Raw genomic sequence first — 19,705 nt, forward strand, 5'->3', positions numbered from 1 at the left:
CAAAAAAATGGTTCAAATGGCTCTGAGCACTATGGGACTTAACATCTATGGTCATCAGTCCCCTACAACTTAGAACTACTTAAACCTAACTAACCTAAGGACATCACACACATCCATGCCCGAGGCACGATTCGAATCTGCGACCGCAGCGGTCGCGCGGCTCCAGACGGTAGTGCCTAGAACCGCTCGGCCACGCCGGCCGGCTTTACCGGACATTTTTTCCTTCTATTGGTCCATGATACCTCCTCCAAAAGCATGGAAACCAAAGATCTTGCAGTAGAAAAGATGTGTTTCACAAAAACGAAGATGAAGAAGTGCCCATACCTCTTAACGTATGCATCCATACTAACACCGCTGCTCTCCATGACAGATTTAGAAGTTATTGTTACGAAGTTTTATGATAGGTAATTGCATTTTTAGATAGTCACATAGCTATGTAAATGTGTAACTATGTAATACGAGAACTAGCAATGTTACAAAACAGTTCTAAATTGGACGATGTAACGAGCAAACATTTTAATACTCAACTTCTACGTGAATGTATTCGTGGCTCAGAACTTCTTCTTATCTAGGAGATAATGTAAAGGTCCAGGTTTGTCGCACATTGGTTAAGACAGTTAGTCACATTTTCATCATTTTTCTATTATTTCCCACCCAGGCTCGGTTAACTTTGAAATTTATGTATCAGCTTTCTGCACACAAGTGATGCATAAATGCTTTTACATCTCAATCTTCTATACCTGATTACGAATTTCGGATTTAAAAATTTATTCCATACAGAATCGTCCTTTTGTAAAACTTGATATATTTCCCTGTACTCCCAAAAAAAGTTATATCATCCGGCCTACCTAAATCAATTAAAAACATGCAAAGCAATTATGAAAATTAAGTACTAAAGATTAAAAATTGTATATAAATAGCCGCATGGGTATCGTGCCAGTAAACCCCCCCCCCCCCCCCCGGTCCGCCCGAATTTCATCCACGGTTTCCACAAATGCAGGATGGTTTCTTCGAAAAGGACAATGCCGACATCCTCCTGCATCCGTCACTAATACGAACTTGTTATATATATACTGAAGATCCAAATAAGTTGGTACGCCTGCCTAATATCGTGTAGGACCCCCGCGAAATCGCAGAACCGCCGCAACACGATGTGGCATGGACTTGACTGATATCTGAAGTAATGCTGGAGGGAATTGACACCATGGATCCTGCAGGGCTCTCCATAAATCCGAAAGAGTACGAGGGGGTGGACCACTCTTCTGAACAGCACGTTGCAAGCCATCCCAGATATGCTCAATAATGTTGATGTCTAGGGAGTTTAGCGGCCATCGGAACTGTTTAAACTCAGAAAAGTGTTCCTGGAGCCACTCTGTAGCAATTCTGAACGTGTGTGATGTCGCATAGTCCTGCTGGAATTGCCGAAGTCCGTCGGAATGCTCGGAATGCACAATGGACATGACCGGATGCAAGTGTTCGGACAGGATACTTACATACATTTCACTAGTGATAGTCGTATCTAGACGTAACAGGGGTCCCATATCACTCCAGCTGCACATGCCCCACACCATTACAGAGCCGTATTCTGCCTGTTTCCATATCTCTGTATTTGAATACGCATTCTCACATCAGTTTCTTTGGTGCTTCGCTGTGTATCAATAGTATACTACTGGCCATTAAAATTGCTACACCAAGAACAAATGCAGACGATAAGCGGGTATTCATTGGACAAATATATTATACTAGAACTGACATGTGAATACATTTTCACGCAATTTGGGTGCATAGATCCTGAGAAATCAGTACCCAGAACAACCACCTCGCGCCGTAATAACGGCCTTGATACGCCTGGGCATTGAGTCAAACAGAGCTTGGATGGCGTGTATAGGTACAGCTGCCCATGCAGCTTCAACACGATACCACAGTTCATCAAGAGTAAGGACTGGCGTATTGTGACGAGCCAGTTGCTCGGCCACCATTGACCAGACGTTTCCAATTGGTGAGAGGTCTGGAGAATGTGCTGGCCAGGGCAGCAGTCGAACATTTTCTGTATCCAGAACGGCCCGTACAGGACCTGCAACATGCGGTCGTGCATTATCCTGCTGAAATGTAGGGTTTCGCAGGGATCGAATGAAGGGTAGAGCCATGGATCGTAACACATCTGAAATGTAACGTCCACTGTTCAGAGTGCTGTCAATGCGAACAAGAGGTGACCGAGACGTGTAACCAATGGCACCCCATACAATCACGCCGGGTGATACGCTAGTATGTCGATGACGAATACACGCTTACAATGTGCGTTCACCGCGATGTCGCCAAACACGGATGCGATCATCATGATGCTGTAAACAGAACCTGGATTCATCCGAAAAAATTACGTTTTGCCATTCGTGCACGCAGGTTCGTCGTTGAGTACACCATCGCAGGCACTCCTGTCTGTAATGCAGCGTCAAGGGTAACCGCAGCCATGCTCTCCGAGCTGATAGTCCATGCTGCTGCAAACGTCGTCGAACTGTTCGTGCAGATGGTTGTTGTCTCCCAAACGTCCCCATCTGTTGACTCAGGGATCGAGACGTGGCTGCACGATCCGTTAGAGCCATGCGGATAAAATGCCTGTCATCTCGACTGCTTGTGATACGAGGCCGTTCGGATCCAGCACGGTGTTCCGTATTACCCTCCTGAACCCACCGATTCCATATTCTGCTAACAGCCATTGGATCTACACCAACGCGAGCAGCAATGTCGCGATACGATAAACCGCAATCGCGATAGGCTACAATGCGACCTTCATCAAAGTTGAAAACGTGATGGTACGCATTTCTCCTCCTTACACGAGGCATCACAACAAGATAGGCTACAATGCGACCTTCATCAAAGTTGGATACGTGATGGTACGCATTTCTCCTCCTTACACGAGGCATCGCAACAACGTTTCACCAGGCAACGCCGGTCAACTGCTGTTTGTGTATGAGAAATCGGTTGGAAACTTTCCTCATGTCAGCACGTTGTAGGTGTCGCCACCGGCGCCAACCTTGTGTGAATGCTCTGAAAAGCTAATCATTTGCATATCGCAGCATTTTCTTCCTGTCAGTTAAATTTCTCGTCTGCAGCACGTCATCTTCGTGGTGTAGCAATTTTAATGGCCAGTAGTGTATGTTGTGACTCTCTGTCAATGTTCTCCCTAGACGAGGATACAACGTCAACATCTTAACCACCGAGCCGTGCCCGTCACTGTTCCATATGTGGCTCAGGGCGCGCGGACTGTGAGAAACCAGAGCGCCAGTCGGAGAGTTTGAGGCTCGGGGAGGGCGCGGTCGTGGGAAACGGAGGCAGCGCGGGCGCGGGTGCTGCCCCAGACGGGGCCTGACTCACGGACGCCCACGCCTGCTTGCTTACCGGGCGGCACCCGTCTGGCGCCACAGACGGGCCAGGCAGCGCGCTGGCGCCAGTCGGCCGACTCCTCTCCTCTCCGTAATCGTTCAGCAGCCACGTGTTTGCGAAGAAAACGACCACCTACTTACTACTGCTTCTGTCTCCGCCACCGTGGGTGTAGGAGAGGTTTGCTGGTGACAGACTCAGATGGGATCCTCCTTTTATGGTTCCTTGAAAGCGCAGCGACTTCCCTTTCGACTTTTACTAGCTGGCCCACGCCGCCTGCCGCCCACCGAACACTCACTCCTGTGGGACAGACTAATGTGAGAGTCCTGTAGCATCCTTTACCCATTGCCACTGGGCGTTTCAAAACGATTCACCGAACTTCACAAGAGAGTCACTTAATATAATTCAAAAATGGCTCTGAGCACTATGGGACTCAACTGCTGTGGTCATTAGTCCCCTAGAACTTAGAACTACTTAAACCTAACTAACCTAAGAACATCACACACATCCATGCCCGAGGCAGGATTCGAACCTGCGACCGTAGCAGCAGCGCGGCTCCGGACTGGAGCGCCTAGAACCGCATGGCCACCATGGCCGGCTCTTAATATAATTGTTTATGATCTTGATTGCAATACAACGTAATAACTGGTTGATAACTGAAGTGGAAGGCAGAATCGGACGATAGATGCGAATTAATGTACCACTCACGACGAGGCTCTTACATACGGATCACCGAGCGAGATGACGGCGCAGTGGTTAGCACACTGGGATCGCATTCGGAAGGATGAAGGTTGAAACCCGAGTCCGGCCATCCTGAATTAGGTTTTCTGTGATTTCCCTAAATCGCTTCAGGCAAATGCCGGGATGGTTCCTTCGGGAGGGCATGGCCGATTTCCTTCCCCATCCTTCCCTAATCCGATGGGAGCAATGACCTCACTGTTTGGGCCCCTCCGCCAAATGAACCAACCAACGAACATACAGTTCAAAACCTCGTTTTAAGGGTGGATGCAGAAGAATACCGGCATTGTCCTTGAAGAAACCATCCAGCCATTTGTGGAAAATCTAAATGTTTACCGTAGCGCCCTGGCCATCAACCTCTCCGAATACAACCCAATCGAGATTCTGTCAGATGACCTCGATTGGGCTGTTCGCAGCATGGATCCTCAACCGAGAAACCTAGCGCAAATGGTCAAGGCACTGGGAGTCGGCATGGGTCCACATCCCTGTTGTTGCTTTCCAGTACCCCACTGATTCTCTTCCTGCATGTCTGCGGTGCAAAAGGTGGTTATCCAGGCTTTTGTCAGGTGATCACATTAATGTGACTGGACCGTGTACTTGCTGCACGGGTCCTACAAGAGTATTAAGTCGTGTAGATTAACTAGGGCCAACGGCCTTGCCGCAGTGGTAACACCGGTTCCCGTCAGATCACCGAAGTTAAGGGCTGTCGGGCTGGGCTAGCAATTGGATGGGTGACCATCCGGTCTGCCGAGCGCTGTTTGCAAGTGGGGTGCACTCAGCCCTTGTGAGGCAAACTGAGGAGCTACTTGATTGAGAAGTAGCGGCTGCAGTCTCGGAAATGACATACGGCCGGGAGAGCGGCTTGCTGACCAGATGCCCCTCCATGTCCAAATCTAGTGACGTCTGTAATCTGAGGACGACACGGCGGTCGGTCGGTGCGTTGGGCTTCATGGCCTGTTCGGGAGGAGTTTGGTTTTAGTTTAGTTTTAGATTAAGAAAACTACTCAGATTTAAAAGTTTCTTCTCTCTCAATTTAGCAGTGATTCATATGACTGCAGGTAACTGCATTACGTGTTTAATTTTTCTGCGCACAGGAAGAGAGAGCGTTCCTAGTGTACCCTGTAGTCCCTCGTCCCCAGGAGCGTCAGCTGGAAGGGGATATTTTAACGCCACCAGACGCCAAAGCCATGTTGCGGACTGTTATCTTCGATTGTCGCATCTAGAGAGCAAGTGGTTCACACCATCCGCCATTCCACATGCACAAAGCGGTGACTGAGCAGCTTACACGAGACGTAGATCCTGTCGGAAGCATGCTTGATAGCTCAGTCGTGCCGTAGTGGAAAGAAAATTTCTGCCAAAATAATTCTTCCTTTACCAAGTTTTACTGAATATTACTGGCGATATACTACTATAATGTCTACCTCCTGATTTCGTGGATTAAGCGTACTCTTTATTCCATTCGTTTCTTGTTAGTCGTCTATATTTTTGGAGTCGTTTCTAGGTACTTCGGGATGTTCTTCTTCGCCATCGCATATTGCCTTTGTGGCTAGACCATCCGTAGTTCCGTTTCCTAGTGTCCTTTAATCCGACACATCTTGACTTGTCGTTTACTGTTTCGAATTTATCTCAGTATGTCTACCATTCTGTGTTCCAGAGTTGCTCTTCTTTAGCAAGGCAAGGGCTGTTTTGGTGTTCAGATTCTGTCCAGTCATATAGATGTAGGATTTCTGTCATTTCTGTAATTCACGAATTATCTGATAGTTCCTTTCAAAAGTACGTAATCAGTTCCCTTCCTCACACTTGTCGAATCGGAGCTTATGCTTTAACTCTAATCACCGTGTCGTAGACGGGACATTAAATCCTCAATTTCCTTCTTAGCCTCTGTACCTGTCAGTGGGATACACCCAGTATGAAATATACAGTATTTCCACTGAGCCTCAACAGTCGGTTTCAGATTAAAATTTTGCAGAAAATCAACTCTATCGCCCAAATAATGAAAATTGTATCAGTAACGAAATAATCAATTATGTTCTATTCAAGCTGCTTCGCTGTCGCATCTAATCAAGGTTCGTTTTAGAACAGTCTAATTGTTCTGTTTGCAGACTAACGCAGAAATTAATGAAGAGTGACGGATTCGACTGCTGACTTGTCGAGACACACGTTTTCGTCAACTTGAACGCCGTCGCTTTGCTGCTATTTGCCGACTAAACCAGCCTGTTCGAACAGGGTACAATAGTTTAACACTGTCCAGAATCAAAGTTCAGTTTTGTACTTTACACATGCGGTATCATCAACACAAGCAAAAAGAAAAGAAAAATGTGAAAATAATCATGTGAAAGATGGGAAAACGATCTACAAACGGGGGTTATGAAACTGACACCAACATGTGTATAACAGCAAACTCTATGACTATGGCGATCTCGCTGGTACCTGTAATAATGCCACTTAAGACGCCAAAGTGCAGTTTCTCAGTGAATGTACTCAAGCAAGGCGACATACTTTTGTGTACGCTTGGGTGCGCCTCTACATTGAGCAACCGACTGCTAACGAATCTGTTTTTGTGAACCCGGGAACCGACAAAAAAAGGGAACGACTGGGAAGAACTATTTGTACATTGAAATATGCAAATTGAGACTTCCAGCCGAACGCCTGCGTATGCATATGTCCTGCTCTCGAAGGCTGACTATGAATCAATCATACGGGACACCTGTGCAGACTTAAACGCCCAAGACGTACTGCATAAATTCTTCTGTAAAAAGGCGCGCGAGGTAATCTGGCGAGAGAACATCTCGTAATCCTGTTCCTTCATTCCCTTCCATGCATACTGGATTAGGAGTTGATGAATTGATAGGGAAGCCCTTGGTCTGCTCATTCCGAGATTCTAAAACAGTTTTTGAATGTAGATGAGAAGCGAAAGAGTCTCAGAATCTTGTGTCCGGTGACTGGGTAATGAAGGGGCCAACATGATAGTTGATTTCGTCTTCGTGGAAATAGAAATGGGTCCCAAATCTTCACGATAACAGCGATATTGCAATGCAAATTTATTTAAGGATTTAACGTCATGCCCTAGGTTGAAGTCACTGGAGACTGAGCACACGTACAAACTTTACAAGAGTGGAAAAAGAAATCGACTGTGTTCTTTTTAAAGGGAATCATACCAACATTTACCATCTGGGAACAATGGAAACCAGATTATCGGTGGCAAGATTGAAATTTGAACTTCAGTCCCCTCGAACATATCTGTGTCTTGACAGTTTTACAGCAACAATAGATAAAATGAGAACTTGAGCAACAATGCATAATGCCTGGCTCCTTACGAAGAAGATGGTGATTCTCTTCGAAATCTTGAACGCTGAGAAGATTTTATCCAGGGATATAATTGCGAAAAACTTGACTGTCAAATGGAGCAGTCACTGAATGGAATATTCTACACTTAAAAAATTTCATGCTCACTTTCAACAAACAGGACAGGAGGTAGTATGTTTTTCCCGACGCTGGTGAACGAACTGGTTGATGTAAGTTTGCGCAACGAAATGACGATGTAGAACTGATAGTGGGGCAAGTTTGAAAATAGAAATTTAAATTCTCAGAAGTGAAAGAGAAATGGAATATGACTTCGCTCAACTTGCTCAAGTAACGAAAGGCTCAAACAAACATCATCATCAGCATCTCAGCCCTTTCCCATGTCATGTGGGGTGGGTGGGCGTTGCTTTGCTGGATCCTTCTCTTCCATAAATGCCTATCCAGTGCTTCTTCTCAGAACCATCCTTTCTCTCGTAGGTCCCCTGCTACCTTGTCTTTCCATCTCAGTTTCGGTCTTCCTCTTCTCCTTGGTCCTTCGATTTCTAGGTGTTCAATTCTTCTCCCCACTAGTACTCCCATCTTCTCTGCACATGTCCATACCATCTTAGCCTACTTTCTTGGATCTTCCTCCCTATGGACCCCACTTTCACTGTTCCCCTGATGTACTCTTTCCTTAGTTTATCCTTTCGTGTCACCCCACTTATCCACCTTAACATTCTCATTTCTAGCACTTCCATCTCAACTCAAAGAAACATCATTTCATATAATACAGGCTAAGAGCAATGTGGTCACGCCTGCAAGTTCAGAACAAACGACGGTACGGTCTACGTCATATTGACGTTGATGATTCTATGTTACTATCAGTAACAGCGTCAAAATATTCAGATCAGTAATAAATTGCCTACTGCAAATTACTTACTGATTAATTTAAAGTTGTACTAACATTGCCCTATTTGCATAAATTCTTTATGTAAAATTAAAGGAAACCATAACTTGGAAGTAAAATACTTGAACCAACCAACAAATATTTTAGGAATCGATTAGATGTCGATATTTGTTGCTAGGATTAAGTGTTTTCTCTTTACGTCGTAACTGCTTATATGAATTGTACCTGAAAAAGAGGCCAAGTCCGAAACTCGCAGTATAACACTGAAGTGGCTGTCACCGTGTGACAGGTAGTAAGTGATTTGTCACTAATCTGAATGGGTTTCATCACCTTCTTCGTGTGTGTAAACGGGTGATACAAACATTACTTCTACAGGTGCTGAAAGTTCAAATCGATAAAGATCATTTGGCTAGACCGAAATCTCGAAATTTAAAGAACGGATTGGTTTCATTCTTAAGCACAATTTACAACAGATCCCTCGAGGAGAAAACAATGTTCGCTAAGGGTAGAAGGGATCAAAGCATATTCATGTATGTACTGCTTTGAAGGAGGTGGACTCTGGATCCCAATCTTTCCAATGACTGATTCTGAAAATTGCCGCTACTGGTTGCCTTCGCCTTCTGCACTGATTCGAATGACTTTGAGAGATCTGTGATTTAGTTCAGTCGCTGAATTAGCAGTTCTTAGCCCAGGGAGGAGCATGATGGACGTTGTGTACACTTGTTGTGTCTTTTGAATAACACAAGGCAGGATAACATACTTCTGGTACTACACCCTGAAGACTGGTGACACTCCGCACTCACGCGGAGAGTTCGAATCCTGATTATTTAAACATTACCTGCATTTGGCTGCAATACGATTACGAATGGTTGCGAACAGCTGAGCACCAAACTGTCCAGGGCTAAACTGCGAAACTGTCCGTAATGCCTCACTTAGTGAAGACATATGACACTAATGACGGAGATCAATTCATAAAATGTGATAAGACCGCTGTTTACACAAACCATCTGACGGTCTGGATGAGCAGCAGTCTGGTACTGTTTGCTGATGACGCCGTGTTGTACGGGAAAGTGACGTCGTCAAGTGACTGTAGGATACAGGATACCTTGCACAGAATTCCCATTTGCCTTAAATGTGGACAAATGTAATTTACTCCGGACGAATATGAAAAATAATCCTTCAGTGTTCAATTCAGTATTAGTGGTGTGCTGTTTGACACAGTCGCGTCTTTAAATATCTAGCACTAACGTTGTAAAGCGACCCGAAACGGAATGGGCAAGTAAGGTATGTTGAAGGGAAGGCGACTGGTCGACTTCGATTTATTTGGAGAATTCCAAGAAAGTGTAGTTCATCTATAAAGGAGGCCGTGTAGAGAACGGTTACGCGACCGTTGGAATCTCCAATAGATCGGATTAAAGGAAGATATCGAAGCAATTCAGTGGCGTGCTGCTAGATTTGTTACTTGTAGGTTCGTCTAACACACGGAGAATTTTGTAAATGGAACTGAATGGATGGAAGAAATTCGTTTCGCAAAACTCTATTGAGAAAAGACATATTTCGCACTGCGCTCCGCAAAGAACAAAAACTACTGAGAAAGTTTAGGTAATTGGCGCTTGCGACAGATTGCAGAAAGGTTCTACAGCCACCAACTTATATCTCGGGTAACGACCGCGGAGACAAGATAACAGAGCTCAGGGCTCGCATGGAAGAAAATAGACAGTCTTTTTTTCCTAGCTCCATTTGTGAGCGGAAGCGGAAAGGGAATGATTAGCTGTGGTACAAGGTACCCTCCGCCATGCACCTCTGGCAACTTGCGGAGTATATATGTAGATGTAGCAACGTCTCCTTAGCTTCATTCTAGAGAAAGAGAAAACATGCTTCTCTTTCTGCCTAATTGTCATATAGTCTACAGGTGCCCTTCGCAGCTACATTTACAACTGAAACGCAAGCCACGTGTAAAGAGTAGCATTAAAACTTCAGCAAGATAATATCTACTTCACTGACGCCGATTAGGATCTTACAGCAGTAGGCACGCTTTCTGAAAACACTGACCATACTATGCGACAGCTTCGTCCAGCTCCAAGCAGAGACCAACCTCAACGCATCAGCTGGCTCTTTTTTCAGTACCTGTATTGTAAAGGTTTTTTTTTCAGGATGAAAATAGTGTCTTGTAAATTGTAGTCAATATTAAAGAAAACATAACTGCTGATCTTTTAGGCTGCATTCTGAAAAAAAACCTGTGCTCTCATTTTGAAAAACGTTAAATTAGTTACAAAATGGCCACTTGTACAGAAGCCAGAGCGTCTGTCCACAAGAGTGACACGTCAGGAGCAACTAACGCTGTCGTATTTACGCCAGTAAAAACACGGAGAGCGGCTGGGTGCAGGGCACAAGTCCTTTGTTCCCCTTCATAACGTTTTGACAACTCATGCTCGGAGATGGTCGTCCATTATTCCGAACAGTCCCGTTGCCACTTTTTCCTCAACGCGCATTTCGTCCCTAATGGTCCTGGAAATGCGTGGTTGGCTCTGTTGTTATTTTCGGAACTGTTTCACATTCTGCATACCAAAGGGGAGCGACGAAAGAAAAGATTCATTAGCCTGCCGACGGCGTGCACTGGCACCATTATGCTGGAAAGTGCTCCAAATCAACTTCTCGACAGTCAAAAGGTTACACAATAAGTGCAAAGGGAAACAATTAGGATCAAAGTCCCTATGCCTGATTTATGAGGCGTAAATTTGCGCTTTTAGGGCTTACTTGACAAAATGGAACACTTTTCATCCCCTACACACGCACTAACACGATCGTTGTAACTGATGCGCTTCATATACGTGAGATGAGATTATCATATGGAAAGAACTGGAAATTTGTGACCCTTCAAGCTTTCCCGGCGGCTGTGTTGTAAATAGTCTTCACGGGATTGCTGCCGGATCACGTTGTGCAAATTCCACAATATTTCCTCGGAGCAACTGTCCGTTGAACCACCTGAAGATGTCGGACAGTTGCTCCGAGGAAATACTGTGGAATTTGCACAACGTGATCCGGCAGCAAGCCCGTGAAGACTATTAATAATTGGAAGTTTGTCAGGAAATTTCGTAACTGCGCACACTCCACTGCAGAGTGAAAATCATTCTGCGAAATAAGCCGTAGGCTGTGGCTAAGCCAATTCTTCGCAGTTCCTTGCGTCCAGAAGTGCTAGTCCCGCTACACTGAAATTTCCTTACAGATTACGTAATACTGTGTGCCGGACCAAGACTCGAACTCAGGACCTTTGCCTTTCGCGGGCAAGTGCTCTACCATCTGAGCTACCCAAGCACGACTCACGCCCCGTCCTCAGCCTTACTTCTGCCAATGCCCCTCCTACCTTCCAAACTTTACAGAAGCTCTTCTGCGAACCTTGCAGAACTAGCACTCCTGAAACAAAGAATATTGCGGAGACATGGCTTAGCCACAGCCTTGGGGATGTTTCGTAAATGAGATTTTCACTCTGCAGCGGAGTGTGCGCTGATATGAAACTTCCTGGCAGATTAAAAATGTGTGCCGGACCGAGACTCTAACTCGGGACCTTTGCTTTTCGCGGGCAAGTGCTCTACCATCTGAGCTACCCAAGCACGACTCACGCTCCGTCCTCACAGCCTTACTTCTGCCAGTACCTCGTCTCCTACCTTCCAAACTTTACAGAAGCCCTCCTGCGAACCTTGCAGAACTAGCACTCCTGAAAGAAAGGATATTGCGGAGACATGGCTTAGCCACAGCCTGGGGGAGGTTTCCAGAATGAGATTTTCACTCTGCAGCGGAGTGTGCGCTGATATGAAACTTCCTGACAGATTAAAACTGTGTGCCGGACCGAGACTCGAACTCCATCTCATAAAAAGTATCCGGACATCTATTACTAGACATTAATATGCAGTATGTCCACCGTTCGCCTTTATCACGGCTTGAACTCTGCTGGAGACATTTTCAATTAGGTCTGTGGAAATCTACGGAGCGATTGAATGGCAGCTCATTCTTTCTTAAGTGGCGAATCCAGAGATATTGGACGCTTCGAGTTTGGAGCGAAATCGACACGCTAACTTATAAAGTGTACCGAATGTGTTCCATTGAGTCCCGGTCGGAACTGGGTAATCCAGTCAATTTTAGGAATGTTATTGTTCACAAAGCATTGCGTCGAAGATGCTGCTTCTAGCAAGGATAGATTGTCATACTAATTCAGCCATCGCCACCGAACTGTTTTTCTACTGTACGCGGTACACAATGCTCTACAATTTCTTTTACTATCAAAAATAGTCTTGATCACAATTTATTTATTACATTGACCGGTTTCGACCACTACTGTGTTCATCTTCAGACCAATGAGTAAGAACCTCCTTCTGGTGGTAAATCGCGATTTACCACCAGAAGGAGGTTCTTACTCATTAGTCTGTAGATGACCACAGTAGTGGTCGAAACCGGCCACCGTAATAAATAAATTGCGATCAAGACTGTTTTTGATAGTAAATATTTATAACACATTGATCACTGTTCACTCCCACAATGTATTCAAAAGTAATTTGCTCTACAATTTGTTCATTTCGCGGTAGCGTTCTCGCTTCCCACGCCCGGGTTCACGGGTTCGATTCCCGGCGGGGTCAGGGATTTTCTCTGCCTCGTGATGACTGGGTGTTGTGTGATGTCCTTAGGTTAGTTAGGTTTAAGTAGTTCTAAGTTCTAGGGGACTGTTGACCATAGATGTTAAGTCCCATAGTGCTCAGAGCCATTTGAACCATTTGAACTTTTGTTCATTTCCTTTTGCATTTAGCGTTTTCCATGAAAAAAACCCCACGCCCCCTCTCTTACAGTAACATCACTCAACTCCGCACTTTACCGAGCGTGATGGCGCATTGGTTAGCACACTGGACTCGCATTCGGGAGGACGACGGTTTAAATCCGCGTCCAGCCATTCCGTTTTAGGTTCAAATGGCTCTAAGCACTATGGGACTTAACATCTAAGGTCATCAGCCCCCCGAGCGGTTCTAGGCGCTTCAGTCTGGAACTGCGCGACCGCTACGGTCGCAGGTTAGAATCCTGTCTCGGGCATGGATGTGTGTGATGTCCTAAGGTTAGTTAGGTTTAAGTAGTTCTAAGTTCTAGGGGACTGACGACCACAGCAGTTAAGTCCCATAGTGCTCAGAGCCATTTGAAATCATCAGCCCCTTAGACTTAGAACTACGTAAATCCAACTAACCTAACGACATCACACACATCCATGTCCGAGGCAGGATTCGAACCTGCGACCGTAGCAGCCGCGTGGTTTCGGACTCTGATTCAGGTTTTCCATGATTTACCTAAATCGCTTCAGGCAAACGCCAAGATGGTTGGTTCCTTTGAAAGGGCATGGCCGACTTCCTTCTCCATCCTTCCCTAATTCGATGGGACAGATGACATCGTTGTTCGAAAGTAGCGGAACTCCTTAACTGCCTCGTTCGCAATTTTGATGCTAAGTTTGTCGATATTTACATTTCTGCTATTCCGCATTACTTTCTTCAATGTCTTCCCAACTTATAATTGGTGCTCATTAGATCGTTCAAACCATTTAACAGTTCTTCTAATTCTTCCTCACTTTCACTGACGATAGCAATGTCAACAGCATATCTTATTCTTTCCCCCTGAATTTTAATCCCATTCTTCAACTTTTACTTCCGTAATTGCTTCTTGACGTATAGATTGAATAGTACGGGTAAAATAGTACAGCCCTGTCTTTCACCTCCGAGCACTTAATTCTTTGATTTCCATTCTTGTTTTTCCCTTTTGGTTTTTGCACTAACTTTTTATTACCCGTCACTCCCTATAATTTTCACCTATTTTCCTGAGGATTTGGAACTTCTTACACCATTTTACATTGCCGAACACCTTTTTACGGTCGACACATCCTATGAACGTATCCTGATATTTCAAACCTTGCTTCCGCGATCAAAGGTTGGCGTCAGAATTGCCTCCCTGATGCCTTTACCTTTCCTAAAATCTAAGAGATCATCATCTAACAGATTCTCAGTTTTCTTTTCCATTCTCCTTCGAGATTTATCACATAATATTGACGCACATTCTAATGATTACAAACTGTTCATTAACCATTTTTCCACCTTGCTGTATAAAATTAAGATAATTATAATCTTCCAAGGAGCTTGATTTGAATCAAGCGCACGATTCTCGTACGACGGTTAATAATTTATTCTCCAGGACCTGTTCCGGTAAGCAAAATGTATCACAAACTTGTCTCTTTAATAGAATGCTGCGGCAGCCCATCAGCTATAATTTTTCACGGTGCCAAAACACAGAAAGCGGCGTGCGCCTGGGAGCAGGTTTTATCGCTTCCATGTCTTCATCCGATCTACGCGAGTAACGTTGGCATCCATGACGGTAGGTGTCAATGTGTCTGACTGCATTACTTCTCTGATGAAGCGTTAATGAATGGATCGCTTGCACAGTGCGTAATCGTGCTTTTCTTCAACTTCATGAATAACTTGCTTCCACGAAACGCTTTATAAAGTCTACATCTACATCTACATCCATACTCCGCAAGCCACCTGACGGTGTGTGGCGGAGGGTATTTTAAGTACCTCTATCGGTTCTCCCTTCTATTCCAGTCTCGGATTGTTCGTGGAAAGAAGGATTGTCGCTATGCCTCTGTGTGGGCACTAATCTCTCTGATTTTATCCTCATGGTCTCTTGGCGAGATATACGCAGGAGGGAGCAATATACTGCTTGACTCCTCGGTGAAGGTATGTTCTCGAAACTTCAACAAAAGCCCGTACCGAGCTACTCAGCGTCTCTCCTGCAAAGACTTCCACTGGAGTTCATCCATCATCTCCGTAACGCTTTCACGATTACTAAATGATACTGTAACGAAGCGGGTTTCTATCAAACCTATCTGGCACGGATCCCACACTGCCGAGCAGTATTCAAGCAGTGGGCTAACAAGCGTACTGTAACCTACTTCCTTTGTTTTCGGATTGCATTTCCTTAGGATTCTTCCAATGAATCTCAGTCTGGCATCTGCTTTACCGACGATCAACTTTATATGATCATTCCATTTTAAATCACTCCTAATGCCTACTCCCAGGTAATTTATGGAATTAACTGCTTCCAGTTGCTGACCTGCTATATTGTAGCTAAATGATAAGGGATCTTTCTTTCTATGTATTTGCAGTACATTACACTTATCTACATTGAAATTCAATTGCCATTCCCTGCACCATGCGTCAATTCGCTGCAGATACTCCTGCATTTTAGTACAATTTTCCATTGTTACAACCTCTCGATATACCACAGCATCATCCGCAAAAAGCCTCAGTGAACTTCCGATGTCATCCACAAGGTGATTTATGTATATTGTGAACAGCAACGGTCCTACGACACTCCCCTGCGGCACACCTGAAATCACTCTTACTTCGGAAGACTTCTCTCCATTGAGAATGACATGGTGCGTTCTGTTATCTAGGAACTCTTCAATCCAATCGCACAATTGGTCTGATAGTCCATATGCTCTTACTTTGTTCATTAAACGACTGTGAGGAACTGTATCGAACGCCTTGCGGAAGTCAAGAAACACGGCATATACCTGGGAACCCGTGTTTATGGCCCTCTGAGTCTCGTGGACGGATAGCGCGAGCTGAGTTTCACACGATCGTCTGTTTCGAAACCCATGTTGATTCCTACAGAGTAGATTTCTAGTCTCCAGAAAAGTCATTATACTCGAACATAATACCGTGTTCCAAAATTCTACAACTGATCGATGTTAGAGATATAGGTCTAGAGCTCTGCACATCTGTTCGACGTCCCTTCTTGAAAACGGGGATGACCTGTGTCATTTTCCAATCCTTTGGAACGCTACGCTCTTCTAGAGACCTATGGTACACCGCTGCAAGGAGAGGGGCAAGTTCCTTCGCGTACTCTGTGTAAAATCGAACTGGTATCCCATCAGGTCCAGCGGCCTTTCCTCTTTTGAGCGATTTTAATTGTTTCTCTATCCCTCTGTCGTCTATTTCGATATCTACCATTTTGTCATCTGTGCGACAATCTACAGAAGGAACTACAGTACATCCGTTTGTTCTCACGAGATGCATGTCTCAACTGATTAGACATACTGTTCATACACTGGAACCGATTTCGCTCCTGTTGCAGAGCGCTTACGTTCTTAAGGTCGTTACCTTCAAATAAGAGGTGGAATCCAAAAGTTCTCAAAATACATTAATCAATATTATTATGTCTTATCTAAATCTTATTCTACATCATCACCTTTAAAGTTGGCCACTTGGGAGCGAATACACACATCCCAACGAGACTGCCAATCTCGAAATGCACCCTAGAAATCATCCTTTGTTGCGGCGTTCACTAGTCTCTGTTATTCTGTTTGAATTGCTTCCTCTGTATAAAATCTTCGCTTCATGAAGTTGATGTTCATCTAGTCGCACGAAGCTAAGTCTGGCGACTGCGGCATGCAGGGAACAACTGTCATCTTGTTTTTAGTTAAAAATCCCTGAACAATGTAGGCTGCATGCGGTCATGCGTTGTCATGGTGGAACAGCCAGTCGATCGTAGCTGAGTCTCTGAACGTTTCGTCTTCCCTCCTCTCGCAAACATCGCAATAGAACTGTTTGTTGATCATTTGACCAAGAGTGTCAAACTCCGCAGGAACAATCCCGTCAATATACATAAGACAAGCAGACTTATCTGAGGTGACGACCTCTACTGTGTCGTTTGCTGCTTAGTTTTGGGGACCCAGCTTTCGTCGCCAGTGACAGCGTTGGAGAGAAAGTTTGGATAGTGTTGAAGCTGTTGCTTACGTTTGTGCTGGCGTAAGCCGTCGCCAGCACACATGTCGGCAAAGATGTAGGGCAAAGATCGATAGGAGGTGCTGGATCAAGCGCGCCTAACACGAGAGAGGCCAGAGACACACCGACAAGCAACGTGCCGCCAACGCCGTCTTGACGGCAAGTGTTTAGAGCGCCGCTGCTGGCCAGAGGGTCTCAATGACTCATTCTTCCAGTTTGGCGTCTGTCAGTACAGTGCAGAGTGGGTTCAATTCACGTAACAGGCTACGACAGTACATAGCGACCAGATTAGTGATTACAGAAGGACTAGCAGTGACACCGCCAACAGCCTTGTGAGACCGCCAACAGCCTCGCCGCAGTGGTAACACGGGTTCCCGTCAGATCACCTAAGTTAAGCGCTGTTGGGCTGGGCTAGTACTTGGATGGGTGACCATCCGGTCCACCGAGTGCTGCTGGCAAGTGCGGTGCACTCAGCCGTTGTGAGGCAAACTGAGGAGCTACTTGATTGAGAAGTAGCGGCTGCGGCCTCGGAATCTGACATACGGCCGGGAGAGCGGAGTGCTGACACCATGCCCCTCCATACCCGCATCCAGTGACGCCTATGGGCTGAGGAGGACACGGCGGCCGGTCGGTACCGTTGGGCTTTCATGGCCTGTTCGGGAGGAGTTTAGTTCAGTTTCAGCAGTCAGACCAAAGTTTGTTACAGCAAGATTACCGGTATCGTCTGCAAGAGTACTATTACTGATGAGCTTTACCCAGAACATAGCGTCTATTCAAGTTGAGTATCCAGTACAAATAAATAAAGAACCATTTAACCCACGTGCGCATCTGTGTTGCAGAAAGAGGACACCGGCCACCCATAACAACACCATCTCCCCTACTTCCTTGTGTTACAAGACACTACAAAGACATAAATTATAGAGTGCATGTAATCAGTCGTCCTTTTTTAGATTTTATTATGCAAATCCATATTTCGGCTAGTGGCTAGCCATTCTCAGTGCACTATTTTCTATTCTCGATGCATGTAAGTCCCTGCTGTTCGGGCGTCAGTCACTTTTCTTTGAGTACTACTCTTGGGAACGTTCTGTCTGTACTAGTGCTTAAGCTCCACACTCAGAAACGCAGCGCACTCACGCATCCGTGTATTAATTACCAGTGGGTATCGATCACTTCATTTATATAAAAAAAATAATTTGTCTCAATCGATTTGCATGTAAGTGATATAGTTCGTGAACTACTGCTTTTATTTGATATGAATTGAACAATTTTGTAGTTAATAAAAACGTTAACATGTCAACTCTAAAAAAGTTAATAAAAATAATGTTTGCTACTATCTCACCCTTTGTGGGGAAGCGATGTATTAGAGAGTGTTATGGAGCCGGTTTTAAGAGAGACATGTTTGTGCACTTGTAGGGAGTTGTGTTTCTGTGATAATTGTTTTATCATTGCTTGTTTAGTACGAAAAAAATATAGAAAACAAAAACTTTTGGGAAGGCCTACTATTTACGAGCGGAAGCTATCTTTATAACCCAAACTGAACTTTGTAGGTAATTCCTTGTGAACGACAAAGCTTTTGTCAACACACATGCTCCTGGACAGGATGGACAGGCAAAATTTTATTTCAGATTTCGTTTTCAATTGAGTCTTCCGAGTACCGCTACGATCGCAGGTTCGAATCCTGCCTCGGGTATGGGTGTGTGTGATGTCCTAGGTTAGTTAGGTTTAAGTAGTTCTACGTTCTAGGGGACTGACGACCTCAGAAGTTAAGTCCCATAGTGCTCAGAGCCATTTTTTTTGTCGCTCACAAGCAACGCCTTCAACCATCTGCTGAATAAATACGTGCACCCAGCCCACCGCGATAACCAGTAAGGAACTTGGGGAGCGAATATCGTGTGTGGTCGCTGGAAGATCCCGCAAGGCCAGGACGCAGTTTCTTCACTTGGTTTGCTGGAGACATTCCTTTACTACACTGCTATACTGGCGGTCAGTCTTTTAACTCCGTCCCGAGGGCAAGCCCTTTCTGTATTCTGTATACCAAGAATATATTCCAAGTTCAATGCCGGCCGGTGTGGCCGTGCGGTTCTAGGCGCGTCAGTCTGGAACCGCGTGACCGCTCCGGTCGCAGGTTAGAATCCTGCCTCGGGCATGGATGTGTGTGGCGTCCTTAGGTTAGTTAGGTTTAAGTAGTTCTGAGTTCTAGGGGACTGATGACCACAGATGTTAAGTCGCATAGTGCTCAGAGCCATTTGAACCATTTTCCAAGTTCAATGAATTTAACTCTTTTATTTCGGCACCTCCCTTCCGACGTTCATCCATCCCGCTCCACGTCGTGTAGACTCTGAAGAGAACAATGAAAGTAGAATAGGCCACATCGTCCATACAGTCATTATTGAGTTGTAATGAGGATCGTCATTACAGACTGAAACCGGTCATCGTCTAAAGAATTGATATTGCGATCAAAGATTGCAATAAAAAACATTTGAAAGCATTGAATCACTGTTTGTACACGTGACTATGTCGCAGTTGGTATGAATACTTTCAGTTTTATGCAAAATGACAAATATCTGCAATATTGATAGAGCACATCACA

The 19,705-nt window shown here is 45.0% G+C and overlaps 1 protein-coding gene and 2 pseudogenes across 1 annotated transcript in view; 2 read left to right on the forward strand and 1 right to left on the reverse strand.

The window, feature by feature from the left end:
- LOC126094227 (uncharacterized) overlaps positions 1-19,705 on the reverse strand; it is a 481,158-nt gene that overhangs the window by 368,818 nt on the left and 92,635 nt on the right. The window lies entirely within an intron of this gene.
- Positions 4,762-4,879, forward strand: LOC126103659 (5S ribosomal RNA; annotated as a pseudogene).
- On the forward strand, positions 17,456-17,573 carry LOC126103106 (5S ribosomal RNA; annotated as a pseudogene).

Source organism: Schistocerca cancellata, chromosome 1 (genome assembly GCF_023864275.1).
Source record: "Schistocerca cancellata isolate TAMUIC-IGC-003103 chromosome 1, iqSchCanc2.1, whole genome shotgun sequence".
NCBI classification, from domain to species: Eukaryota; Metazoa; Arthropoda; class Insecta; order Orthoptera; family Acrididae; genus Schistocerca; species Schistocerca cancellata.